Genomic DNA, 15052 nt, shown 5'->3' on the forward strand with positions numbered 1-15052 from the left:
CTACAAGCTAAACTTCATTAAAAATAAAATTTATATTGGGGCGCCTGGATGGCTTAGTCGGTTAAGCGTCCGACTTTCGCTTAGGTCACGATCTCGCGGTTCGTGGGTTTGAGCCCCGCGTCGGGCTCTGTGCTGACTGCCAGCTCAGAGCCTGGAGCCTATTTCAGAGTCTGTGTCTCCCTCTCTCTGACCCTCTCCTGCTCACGCTCTCTCTCTCTCTCCTAGAAATTAAAAAATATATATATATAAAAATAAAATTTATATTATCAACTATTTTACTAAATTTTAAAATATCCCTGAAGGTTTTTAGCTAATATCTGACCTATTGCCCCCTAAAAATAAAAAAGCTTCATAATAATTACCACATTGTAATAAAATCTCTATCCTGGAGAGATATAACCCCCCCCAAACAGAAGTCCAATCTCCTGAGATATGTAAAACCAATTAGAATTGAAATGTGGATATTTTTTATATAAAATACTTCTATGTAAATAGCAAATAATCATTAAATTCAGTAAGTGTATATAATTTCCCAGACCCTCTTGTCACATAGTATCAATTATAACAGTAGAGTGAATTATGAATTCATTGCTTCTTATATAAATAGGCATGTATACGTGTGTGTACATACTTTATATCAAATGAGTAAGCAGAATCTTTTCATGTGTTAACTCACAGAATGCAGATGAGCAATATAGTAATGTCAGAGTAACTTTTTAAATCATATTTTATTCCTTCCTTCATTCTTGCAAAAATAACAATAACAACTAAACAAATCAGAATTTTGTTTTTCAAAATGGGTTGTCTGTATTACCGCCATAAGAATTATCCAGGGAGCAGGTTAAAATAGAATAACATAGATCCTTGGTGTAATAAATCAGCATCTTTAAAGGCATTAGGAAGAAGCATTAGGGCAAAAGAAGTTTCAATTCTCAGATTCTATAAGGTATAACAGTTCCTTTTCCTTATGTGCTCAAACTGTATCAAATAACTGCTACCACAGCCTAGATACAGTTTCATCAGGCACTTGTCTTGCTCAACTGTGACCTCAAGTTGGTCAACCAGGCTTTCAAAAAAGACCAAAATAAATGGAGAAATTCTCAGCTTAAAAGGAATTGAAAACTACTTCTAAGATGTGGGACACAGGCAAATCTATTCTTGACACCAATGCACCTGTCACATTTCTTCTGTTTCAGATCAGTGTATTCAACCTTGGCTGTGCGATAAAATCACATGGGGGCTTTAAACTTAGACCGGAGCCTAAGGAGTCTGATTTAATTGGTCTGGGGCAGAGCCAGGGCATCTGTGTATTTTAAAGCTCCCCAGGTGATTTTAATGTGTCACCAGGTTTGAAAAGCACTGTTTTAGATCCTCCAGAAGGGATAAAGGGTTCAAGTGACAGGAACAGCGTTAACACACTAGGAGCTATTTAGTTCTGAGTTAATCCACCACCGGGGGTAAATTCCTGTCCTCATTCTCTCTGAATTGATCAAATCACAGAGAGATTCTCCATCAGTGAGAGGTGTAGAGTTAGCAAAAACAGGGAAGCAAAGGTAGACTTTTTCTTGGTAAGTGATTCTTGAACTAGAAGTGTCTGATAAGAAGTTGTCAATAACAGACTGTAAGAGTTACTGGAAATATTTATGGAAGAATATTCATTCCTCGGCAGAAATGCCATGAGTCATAAGTATTATATGTAAATAGGCCCACATGGGAAAATTATGGAAGAACTCCAAGTACATTCTAAATGAATTAACCTCTTGCAGGGCTCCAGGAACCTTTTAATACTTTCTTTTTCACACTGGCTTTAATTAAGTCATCTGAGGAATGAAACACTGAGAGAAGCCTTGAATGATAGTAGAGACTGTGCAGACATCTAATATGGAGCTATCCACTTAATTCAATTTTTCAATGTAATGTTAGATAAACTAAATGGAAATAATTTTAAAAATGAGAAATAGATTATGCCTTACTTGATTTCCTGTATTTTTTAAATTAAAGTCACCATGAGACTTACTCAGGTTAAATAAATCATATTTATATGCATTCCATATGTCAACATAAAATATTTAAAGAAATAAACTCTAGGCTTAGGATCTGAAGATGTTAGAATAGTCACTTAATCTCTGATTTATTAGACTTCTGAAAAACCAGGATAGTGATATTGTTCTTCTCATTAAATTTTTCTAAAGATCAGTCACAATGAAACTTAAAAACAAAAACAAAAAACCCATACAAGTCTGCAAACTGCAAAGTGTTTTATAATTATTAGGGATTTACATTTCTTTATTTAATTAATGGCTTTATGGAGAAGACACTAGAATTCAGTGGATACTCTTGGTGCCTGCTCAGCTCTCCGTTGATGGATCCATTTGATCAGTGCCGAGACCCATCCCAGGCTTAGGCATAGTTGGCTGGTAATGGCTGGTGGTCCAGATCTCCAGAGGATTCCCTTTGGGCAAGGAAGCCACTTTGCCAATGCTAAGCTAGAAACGCCTGGGAGTTTTTTGCTTCCTCTTCAATATAACCACAATTCTTAGCTGTGGGGTAGAAAGACAAAGGCCCAGCTCCTTTCCTTGGAGATCAGGCACACTCTAAGACTTAAGGTTACCATGTGGAGGTTCCCTAAGAATCAGACTGAGGCTGGGGCTTCCCTTGATGCTGTCCTCATCCTTGATTTCTTCCCTGTGTCTAGCCTGCTTCCCCACACTCTTACTGGCTGCGCCAGGGAGCACTCCCTTAATAAATCACTTGCACCTAAATCTTCGTCTCAGGATCTAATTCTGAGAAACTGACCTTACACACTATTCAGCACTTAAATGCTTACATTTAGGACCATACAGTCTAGTGTACAAACTCACAAATAACAAAATCTCTTGTTATAAGTGATATCAAAAAGCTTGTATACAGATTAGAAGTAGGATTTAGTTTTTGTCTTTTTCCACTCTGCCTGATGTCTGAAGGGTAAAAGAAATCTCACTAAAACAAGTCTAAGCCAAAGTCTACATGCCAGAATTTGAAGTCTGCAGGACTCCTTTCCAAGGCATTGTGTCTCCCAGGACATTGACTGGCTGCTAGTCTCATAAGCTTCAGGTAGGAGGATTCGTCCTTAGGGAGCATGGCCTAAGGGGTGGGGGGAAGATAATCTTTGCTGACCACTGGATTCCACAAGAAACAGATGGGCCACCTGATCAATCACCAATTGACAAGCTCTGCCCATTTAAGAATAAGAACTGCCAGTCAGCTTCTGAGTGCCTGAGCCTTCAAACTCAAAACACACCAAGTATATGCACATATGTGAGGAAAACCACTCACATGAAAACCAGGAGAAAAATAAAGAAACAGGAACAAAAAAGCATGGGAAAGATTCAGAGAGAAAGCAGGGACAAAAAAATAGAGTGCTAAAAACCCAAAATCCATATAAGTCTGTTGCATCCAAGATAAAAACAGGGTAGTATATGGAGCAACATGAAGAGAACAAAAAAGAGCTCATTGAAATTAAAAACATGGTGCAGGCAATTTAATTGCTGGGTGCTTATGATTTATCAAGTACTGTTTTGAGAACTGGGGATACAGCAGACAGCAAAGCAAAGCAAATTTCCCCCCTTTATGAATTCCAAACTCTAGTGGAGACAGCCAAACATCAATAGTATAATATGCACAGAAGAGTTGACAGTGGTTGCTTTAATGAGTGAGACCTGGGAGAAGGGCTGGGGAACATTTTGCTTTTTTCATTATAAGTGTCAGACGGACACTCAACTGTTTAAAATGGACACATATACCTTTGATAAAATAAACATTAAATTAAGCACCCAAATGTTAATGTTCCACATATCCATTTATTCCTCTAAAAATATATATTTAAGTATTTACTATTAATCAAGCATTTACTAAAAGTTGGGAAGAGGGGGAAAATATCCCTGTTCTAATGGAGTTTACATCCTAGTAAATATGTGTGTGTGTGTGTGTGTGTGTGTGTATGATTTCTGTCTATCTAATTTCTGTGTTTATGTCTAGATTACAGACAGATTTATAATATATTTTAGATAACATAAGTAAAGATAACACAAATAATAACACAGACAAACTGGGGAGTGTGAATAATATTTAAGATTGAGTGATCAGGAAAGTCCTCTCTAAAAAGGTGACATTTTAATAGAGACCTGAATGAAAGGATGAAATGAAATATGCACTCAAACACATTAAGGTTGAAATGCCTTTTATGTGTTAGGTGGAGAAGCACACTTGGTGGCTGGGTGTACAGAGTAAGCTTGGGGAAGCAGAATTCTGGGTAGTAACTGTAGATTACAGAACCCTGGGGAATCCTGGGGTCTCACAGGAACTGAGAGATTGAGTAATGTTCCAGAATCATGCATGGGTCCCCAGGCAGCTGCAGTGGTTCAAAGGCAGATGAAAGAGTATAATGCTGACACTGGGAATAAGTTAAGTGTTCAGGGAAAGGCCAAAGGGAATCATAAATTTTATACATTAATATTACTATTAGGGTTGTCAGATTAGCAAATACAATTATAGATACTGCTGTTGCTGGGAATATAAAATGGTACAGCCACTCCGGACAAGAGTTTGGTAATTTCTTTTAGAATTAAACATGCAGTTATCATAGGATAGTAACAGCATCTGCACTTTTGGGCACTTATCCCCCCAAAATGAAAACTTATGTTCATGTAAATATTTTGTACACGGGAACACCTGGGTGGCTCAGTCAGTTAAGTGTCCGACTTCAGCTCAGGTAATGATCTCACTGTCCATGAGTTCAGTCCTGCATTGAGCTCTATCCTGACAGCTCAGAGTCTGGAGCCTGCTTCAGATTCTCTGTATCCCTCACTCTCAGCCCCTCCCCCGCTAATTCTCTCTCTCTCTCTCAAAACCAAATAAATGTTAAAAATGAATGAATGAATGCATGCATGTTTTGTGCGCTGATGTTTAAAGTAGATTTATTTGTAATAGCCAAACATTGGAAACAACCCAAATGTCCTTCGGTGAGTTAATAGTTAAACTGTGGTACATTTATACCATGGAATATGACTCAGAAATAAAAATATATGAATTACTGACACATACAACAACTTGGATAGATCTCAAGGGAATTACACTGAATGAAAAAAGTCAATCTCAAAAAATTTTTTTCCAGTTAGATATTTACCTAAGTGAAAAAAACACAGATTTTCTTTTAGCATTCTCTTAAGAAATAAGACATTGGCAGGGTTAGCATTTTAAACTGAGTAAAAATAACTGTTTTTATGTTTTAGCAACTTTATGTCTTAGCTCCTCCATGTGGCAGAAACAAATGATGAGAAGATATCAGACTGGTTTTGCTTTATACATGTAGATTCAGAGTATCATTTTTCAGTGGGGCAAAGAGCAAGATAGAGACTGTGTGTTCCGTGGCAAGTGGTAATGGTTGGTGGCATTTTTTTCTTTTAGTATTTAAATTACTATCATTTATTTTTCTTCATAGTCACAAATACACAACATTAATCTCAGCACATTTTTTTTTTAGGATACATCAGGCATTAGACCTTACATACGTGCCTGTCTTCCACAATATGTGCTTGTGCTTTGAAACTCTACAACAAAATGTTTCTATTTAACTATGAATAAATACTGATATTTTAAGAGTAATGCATGTTCACTAAAGGGAATTTAGAACCTACAGAAAACTAAATCAACGTGATAAGCATCAACTTTTATCTCATAACCAAGAGGTAATATCATTGAAAATATGGTATGCTTATCTTTCAAATTCATGTTACAATGAAAGTAATGAACAGATTAGACAAACTTATGTAAACAAGCAAAACCTCTTACTATATTACTGTAAGTTTACTTTATATGACTATATATGTCATATATGACTAAATATATACAAAATTATTTACCTTATAAACTTCTTACATTAAAATGCTATTAAGATATTTCATATTTGGCTAAATTTCCAAAACTCTCACAACTATTTTTTAATTAATTAAAATGATAAAGACTTCTCTTTAAACTAATCTCAAGTCATGTCTGTATTCATTTCTCCCAGTTAATTCATTGTATTCTATTATACCTACAATAAGCATTTGGCAAAAATATGTGAAAGTTTGAGTACTACATCTTCATTTTCAAATATTTGTAGCTGACTTTTTTCATGTGAAAACCTTCATAGTTTTATGACTTGCTTTTTTACCAGTAGAGAGCAGTGTTGCACATCACATCAACTCATTCATATGTTTAAGTTGCTTTCTCAAATGTTTTTAAGATCACTCTATGAATAATGCAGGGTGTTTTAAAATGCCAGATAAATAACAATTAAAGTAATTAACTAAAGAGTTATAAGTCTAATTGCTATGAAATTTGACACTATTTAACATACGAAAGATCTAGTTTATAACAGAAATCTATGAAATACAGGCTTTATTTATATCAAATTCAAAATATGACAATTTTACATAGATAATATGTTCTCTATATAATTATTTTAAAATATTAAGGGAAAATAATGTCTACCTCTTATATCATAAAAGATTTATCTAACCTCAAGATTAATAAATAATTGGAGGATAATGACCAATGGATATTCTAAACATAGAAAAAAATAAATGGGCATGTCTCTATCTTTATAACCAAGGTTGCAGAGCTTCAAAGCGATGGGGCTAATTTTCTTGGCATTAACTTGACTGGATAGGTGTTAAAGAAAAAGCAAAAACCAAAAAAAACCCCCACCAGTATTTAAACCTTCTAGCTATTCAACTGCACCCAGGAGTAAGCCACAGGAGTAAGCCAATTTAATTTTATATTCTTTATTTGGCTGACTTGCCATATCACTGTGCCAAGTAATGCAAGAAAAAAAAATTGTTTTTTAAAAGGCACATTGTAACAGTCAATTGCTAGCAAAAGGTCAGAATCAATCAGATTTAAACCTATTACTTAATCACCAAAACCATAATCCTGAAAAAAAAAATTAAAATAGATTCACCAAAAAGAAAGGTTATACTTTAAACTAAATACTCTGAAGGTTTCCTGGTTCTCTCTTTGGAGGATAGCCAGGAAAATTTTGATATGTATAATATTTGATTTGATCTTGGGTTTCTCATTTTATAGTAGGAACTTTCTATTAAATTACATCTGTTCTTCTTTTACATGGATATAGAGGGTATTATTTTCATAGGCTCTAGCTTTTAAAATAAGAGTTCTAAGTTGAAGCCAAAACAAACCTACTGGCTATAACAAGAAATGGTGCTCACTGCCAGTGTCCGAGGGTTTCCCAAATTGGGCTTTGAATCACACAGGCACAAGAAGCAGCACTGAATTTTTGTCCTGTCCCAGAGGCTCCTCCACGGTCAAACTTCCTTCATATCTGAGAAATGAGACAGGTAGAGTGAAGCACAGGGCATTCACTTGTATTTTGTTATAACTGAAGTATTACAGGTACGCCTGGGTGGCTCAATGAGTTAAGTATCCGACTTCGGCTCAAGTCATGATCTCATGGCTTGTGGGTTCAAGACCTGTGTCGCGTTCTATGCTGACAGCTCAGAGCCTGGGGCCAGCTTTGAGGATTCTGTCTCTCCCCATCTCTCTCTGCCCCTCCCCCACTCACATTCTCCCTCTCCGTCTCCCTCTCCCTCTCCCTCTCTCAAAAATAAACATTAAAAGGGGCGTTGAGCTGGGTGGCTCAGTCGGTTAAGCGTCCGACTCCGGCTTAGGTCATGATTTCATGGTTTACAGGTTGGAGCCCTGCACTGGGCTCTGTGCTGACAGCTCAGAGCCTGGAGCCTGTTTCCGATTCTGTGTCTCCCTCTCTCTCTGGACCTCCCCTGCTCATGCTCTGTCTCTCTCTGTCTAAAAAATAAATAAATGTTAAAAATTTTTTTAAAAAATAAACATTAAATAATTTAAAACCAAAAGAGACATACTACAAAATTAAACCAATTTATAGAGAGAACCAAAAACATGGGCTTTGGAGCCAGATAAACTTCACAATCTATTTTCTTATTAAGATCCACTCTAATGTGGACAGGAATGTGTATGGTTGTGGACTATAGAGATATTTTTATACAACTCCCATTATTTTATAGATGTGAAACTGAGGACTAGGAAGTTGAAGGTTAGGGTAGGAAAGTCTCAAGGTCAGGAAGCTTGTTAGGTAGGAGAGATGGGGTTATGATTCCAGTCGTCCTAATTTTCACACACATACTCTTTACTTTGACTACGTTATATAAGACAGAAATAGAATGAAAGATAACATAATACCCTGGGTATATATTACTTGTTTATGCCACATCCATTTGACTAAATAAAATGTTTTATGTTCTTCCTACTGTGAAATGTATTTCAAATCTAAAGGAGTCAAAAGAATATTTGCGGTAACTTGAATTTCCTGAGACTCTGGGCCTCAGTTTGGTCATTCATAAAATGGGGATAAACTCACAGTGTTTGTGTGAGAATTAAATGAGGTAATGCAACCAGTGACTGCACAGAGTGAATATTCACTGAATTTATGCTTAGAAATGAAAATAAAATAGGAAAATGGCCACAACAAACATTGTCAACCCACTCACAATGGGCTGTGAAGCAAGGAAAAAAGAAACTGTTTTAAGCCACCCGTATTTGGAGTTTGGCTCTTGAAGCTGCTACAATTCATAGCACATAAATAGATGTATCTTTTTTCTCAAAAAAATTTTTTGATTATTTTCAAACATTTGTTATTCTTAATTCTCACTGTAATTTAATTTAATTGCATTTTTGAGATTTAATCAATTATATAAAACTTGAGACAAGTTAGATTTTTAAGGTATCTACATGATATGCCTGTTTGTGGATGCTTTATGTGTAAGTGTTTACACTGTTTTCAGGAAGACCAAGTGTTTTCCTTGCTAAATATATTCCTAGTTGCTTTATAGTTTTGGGTAAATAAGGTTTTTAAAATTGTATTTTTAACAAGTTATTGCTACTATAGGAAATACCCTTTATCCAGTCAGTTTACCAAATTATCTTCTTAAGCACAGCTTTATTTATTTATTTTTAAATTTGAGTGTACTGAAATATAATTACCAATGAAGAGAAATACATTTCCTTTTCTTTCTCAATACTGTTACCAATATCATTGGTATACCAATATGGTATGCCAGGATACCAATATTGTTACCAATTTTCCCTTGCTTCTAAAACAATATAGAATAACAGTGGTAGGTAGTCTTTGTTTCTTATTCTTAATCTTCATGGAACTTACTTAAGCTTTTGGCAATACATTACACTCCTTATTACTCTACTTCAGGTTTAAACTTTGACAAAGTAATTGCCCCAGATCTGCTTGTGTCTCTGAACTCTTTCCTGAAAGAATATATTTACCTGGAGAAGCCCCTAGTATTTCAGGAATCCTCATGTCTTTTCCTGAGCTAAATTTATCTCTTTCTCTCCCTTTTGGGGGGTGGGGGAAGCTTTAAAAGCTGTAGTATCCTTCCTGTCTCAGGGAATAGTGTTCCCAATCCTTCCCCTCTAAGATAAACTCTATTATTATTATTATCATTTCCATATCCTAAACCATTTCAAAAATATTTGTTGTGCATCATCTATACATCAGGTGCTGTTCTACACCAGGAACACGGCAGTGAGCAACACAGACCAGTACCCCTGACCTAGAAAGGCTATGCCCTTATCTACAATGGCCAGACAGGGTGCCTAAGTTTTCCCAAAGGTTCTTTCATCCCATGCTTCGTACGGCGTCATTATTTGAATGCAACCAAAATAGACTGCAACAAGAAATCTTCCAAATATACGGTCACTATCCCAGTGGAGTTTTCTGGCTGTTAAGTGACCAGTTTGTTTTACAATCTTAAGCCATTTTGGAGGAGACCTCATCCCAAGCTGTGCGCAGAACTTCTCCTTCACACTTGAATATCACAGAAAATGACTGATCACATTAAGAGATCATACTACTCAAATTGCTGTCCTCATTTCTTTAGAAAGGGAAGAAAATCTACTTCTCAGATCTTGATAGGTTGTGCATAGCTCTTCTGCATGAAAAATGAGTGTGTGCTAACGACACTCCTGAAATGCAGATATATTTATTTCTTTTAACAGACTTTCTGTCAATGATTAATATGGCCTGGTTAATTTTGCCAGGCACTGCTGCATGCAGAACTTCCATTAGTGTGCTATATTGGTCTAAGCAAAGAATACTGGATCTTGTCCCCTGGGGTTTTATCTCCTAGAGTTAAAGAGTCAAACACATGCAAGAAAAGATCAAACAAAACAAATAAACAAAAAAGAAACAAAACAAAACAACAAACAAATGCTTGAAATGTGGAACACCTGAAACAAGCTTATGAATGTACTATTCTCATTTCCACCAGGTCCCCCCAGAAGTACTAGTGAGATCAAGGTGTTTTTTGAAGATCTTTTATTCAAAGCTGTTTATTGAAGATCTACTATGTGCCAGGTACCTGGACACACTGATGAACAGAAAACTCAATGATCTCTGTGGGGGTGGCTTGGTGGAATCATGCTAAAGGGTTTGAGTCAGGAACACAAGGTTTGAATTCTGACCCTACCACCTGATACATCTATGAATCTTAACATCTCTGGACAGCAGCTTCTTCTCTTCGTAAAATGTAGATGAATATCCCTATACTTTATAAGTGTGTTGTGTGCAAAAACTGCATGGTTCAAGTGCATGACACATAACGAACATTAAAAAAATATTTGCTTCTATTCAATAAATGCTGCTAAGTGATACACAGGTGTTGATCATTTGATAATTGCATTTAATTTTTTTAAGTCCATGTATTTTTTTCTTTTTAAAAACAACTTTAGATTTTTTTCTTAATACTTAAAATCAGTTATCACTAATTAGCACCACTTAGTCTTCACTGTGATGCTTAATTGGCTTTGTCTGAACTCTGCTATATGCTGATTTTATTTGATTTTCCTTGGCCTTTTAAAAAAATCAATCATCCCATATTCTTGAGCAGCTTTTGAGAGCATTTTTCAGCTGCCCTTTGAAAGTTCTAATCCCGGTATTAACACAGACCTTTAGGTCCTTATTGGCCAACTTCTAAAAACTTAATAACCTGATTAGTGACTATAATTCCAAATTATATATGTATATATATATATGTGTATATATATATATAAAGGGAGGTTTTTAATATATATATTAAAATTATATATATTATATTATTATATATTATATTATTATATATAATATATAATATATTATATATTATTATTATTATATTATTATATATATTATAATAAATATAATATATATATTAAAAACCTCCCTTTATATATACAGAATTATATTGCAATATGTTATTTTATCAAAAAGAATTATACATTTCTATTTCCCAAGATATATTTGAGTAATACATCAAATACTTAAATTTGCTATTTTTAAATTTTTTTTTTAATGTTTTATTTATTTCTAGGAGAGAGAGAGAGAGAGACAGCGTGAACAGGGGAGGGTCAGAGAGAGAGGGAGTCACAGACTGAAACAGGCTCCAGGCTCTGAGCCGGCAGTCAGCACAGAGCCCGAGACGCGGGGCTCGAACCCACGAACCGCGAGATCATGACCTAAGCAAAAGTCGGACGCCCAACCGACTAAGGCACCCAGGCGCCCCTAAATTTGCTATTTTTAGACTGCAGAACTGGTATTTCAGATGAACCTCTACTTCATATGCACTTTATTATTAATATGACTAAAGTTTAAAGTTACCTACTTATTTTTAACAGATTTTAAGCTTTTTGTGACATGCCAATTCAATTCTTGCCCATCAGGCTTAATATAAAATATATACCCTGACTTGGTCCTATGATTAAATTGTTTCCATTTAAAAGTGATAATTGCTACTAAAATGCACAAATAAGTGAAGTATGGGCAAGTATGTGATGCTATTAGAATCAGGATACTTATTTGTCTTTCATTTCAGGGCTAAATGAAATATAAATTTCAATATTACATATGTCCGTAAAAATTATAGATGCTGCTACAAGTAGGAATTAGGGCACAATGGCATTCTCTCTTTGCTCCAAAATTTACAGTCTATTACCAAATATTCAAGTTGAAACAGGTGTAAAACCCAGGAAGTCTCGCTCTGTTAAATCCCAATAAACATCATAATGGAATTTTACTAAAGATCCTAAGAATTACTGTCATTTTAACATGGTTAATTCTTTATCTGAAGGTAGACAGTAGTTCATACAGCAGACAGCTTGGGGAGGGCTGTTTTCTTAAGTCCTTGATGACACCTCATCAGAGCTAGAGGAACTTCAATCACTAGAATCTCATCTGTCAAGCTTTGCCTACAGAAATCCTGTGAGCAGCCTGCAGGAAGGAATGCAAAGTGGGTGGATGATAGGGAAAATGCCAGGAGAAGGGCAAATAACTCACTCTTACTCTCTCAATAGTCTTGTTAGCCTCTCTGCAGAAAGTACTTTTTGCCTGTTGCTATAAAAACACTTCCTGGAAAAAGGAAGCTCAGGTTGTAGATGGTTCTTCTCCACGTGGAGTGAATGTTCAGATTGTTATTAGGATAGCAAACTTTCCAAGTTACCATATATATGATTTATAAAATACAAATCCTCATGTAAACACTGAAGTCGAGAAGCTTTAATCCTCAAATTTGCTTACTGAACGACAAAGTTAAACTTTATTCTGCGTAGTGACAAAGTGCTTAAGAAGAATGAATCTACGGACTTGTGGAGATTAAGATCTTATCTTAGCTCTACTGTTCCTAAATTTGGTCAATGTATTTTTACATTCCCAAGTTTGTTATTCTTTATAAAAAAGTGGTGGTGATATTTCTATATAAAGTCATTCAGAGGATTGCTTAAGATAATGAGACAATAGCATTTAACATAGTGTTAATTTAATAATTTAGTATTCAATAGATTTGTCTCACTTTATCAAGTAAGAGAACTAAAACTCTTTTATTTAAAGTCAAAGAATCTCCTTGAAATTAAATTGTTCCATATGATCCAAGTATATTATAAAAAATAACAATGATCAATCACTTTCCAGCTTTTTCTTCTACTTTGAAATTATATAAGTAAAAAGGAAAAGGTATTCATCATGCTAATTCCCCCAATGATTTTAATGTTCCATTATAACTCCAGGGATTTAATAAGTGGGGATCTGAAATTAAAAAGGGACTATGAAATGTATGCATATGTTAGCAGTTATACCCATGATGCCCATGTTCAAATAAAAACAAAAAGAAAGGAGTAGATAAATAAGGTACTATTTATCAAATGTTAGAGATTAAAATTTGTAGGAAACATTGTATTAAAACTTCACTAGGTGCTAAATACATTGCATATGATTTTTTCCCAGAAACTTCTTTTCTAAATTTAATAAGGCAAACAATTTGATAGGTTAGGATAATTATATCTGCTGTTACATTAAGTACTGTATGTATACCATGTAAGTGTGTGGTGATCTCACTAATGAGGTCGTACATTTGGTCAACCATATTGTACAAAAAAAGTTGGTCTGAGGTCACCTCAGTCACCTCACTGGTTCAGTGACTATAAATTGGTTAAAGTCTGAAACTTATTCTGTTAAATGATCCAGTTTATGAAGGTCAAGGCACAAGCATTCAGGACATATATCATATAAATGATATCACTGTCTACATTTTTTATGTTTTAAGTTCAATATATAGATAGATGTATTGATTTGGGGCTAAATATTTAACCTAGTGATTATAATTTTCTGTATGAATAGAATTGTACACTGATAATTCCACTGTTAGCCTAGAATAGCATATATGCACCCAAAGGGTGAATCAGGTATAGGCCATATCCAAAGAGTTGGCATGCTATGTCTATTTGTTTGAGTATACTTATTGACAGCGAGATCACTATCTCACAAGAGCATCTGCTCCTACAGTAATCATTCCATATATTATAATATTCTTCCTCGTATGGAGTTATATTGAGGACAAGGACAATGAAGCAAGAGCTAGAATACTTAAGGGATGAAGGACTGACCTGGGGATTGTAGATGACTTCAAATAGGAGAGTAAACTGGCACAGTTTGATAACATAAGACTCAAAGCTAGGAGGTTTTAGGGAGAAAGAAGAGAGAAGGCCAATCAATTCACCTGCCAGGCCAGGTGTTCTGGGGACAGCAGTGTGCAGAAAACAGTCACCACTTGCAAAAGTGTTCAAGGCTGGGAAGGGCAACTGGATTTAGTGTCTTCAGAAGAGAAGTGGTTTTCCTTGGTGAAAGCAGCAGCAAAGTTCAGAGGACAGGTGAAGATAAAGAGGTGACTGATCAAAGGTGATGATTGATCTTGGGTTCCCAGGGACATAGCTCCTTCTTCAAAACAAAACAAAACCACAGGGTTTTCATTTCACTGATTTAAAAATCATTCCACTATGTCCCCAAATGTATTCAAAGTGGCTTATGAAGAGTCATAAAGTAGAGGAAGATAAAATAAAATAGAAAAATGAAGTAAAAGGAAAATAAAAGCAAGGATATACAGCAGAAATAGGTTTGTAGTCAAAAGCCACGTAATCCTATACATTTGCTAGAGGTAGGTCATAAACTAGGCTACAAATTTTTCAGCAGCAGCACAAAGAAACACAACCCCTTAACTATATGATTCACCATTGACAAGGTAAAATAAAGTGTTTCATAAACATGATAGGACCTTGACATGCAACTATATTAATAGGTGATTTCACTGGCTAAAATGTTTGATAATTTGTTAAATTTCAAATAGCTCACTAGATATTTGTTTTTATTTTTACAGTAACTATAAATATAAAAAACAGCTTCACAGTTACTATTGACTTTATTTCAACCCATCATATGCTCTACTATTTTCAAGTACTTTGGAGAAATACTTATCACTCTCAATCAAAATGGGATAAAACATTAACTGTGTTTGCCTTCATATTCTGTCCTACACAGCTGCCTGTCTCAATAACTTTCTTTATAAATATTATGTCAACATTTAATTTACTGAACCATGAAATAATTCTTGGGTGTGAAATGCACTTTGATGCATTGTATACATATCACATAGGCAACTCAAAG

The 15052-nt window shown here is 35.1% G+C and overlaps 1 protein-coding gene across 9 annotated transcripts in view; it reads right to left on the reverse strand.

The window, feature by feature from the left end:
- Positions 1 to 15052, reverse strand: part of GULP1 (GULP PTB domain containing engulfment adaptor 1) — a 277575-nt gene that overhangs the window by 72168 nt on the left and 190355 nt on the right. The gene's annotated exons all lie outside the window — the stretch shown is intronic.

This window comes from Hyaena hyaena, unplaced genomic scaffold, assembly GCF_003009895.1.
Source record: "Hyaena hyaena isolate Hyena2069 unplaced genomic scaffold, ASM300989v1 scaffold_283, whole genome shotgun sequence".
NCBI lineage: Eukaryota > Metazoa > Chordata > Mammalia > Carnivora > Hyaenidae > Hyaena > Hyaena hyaena.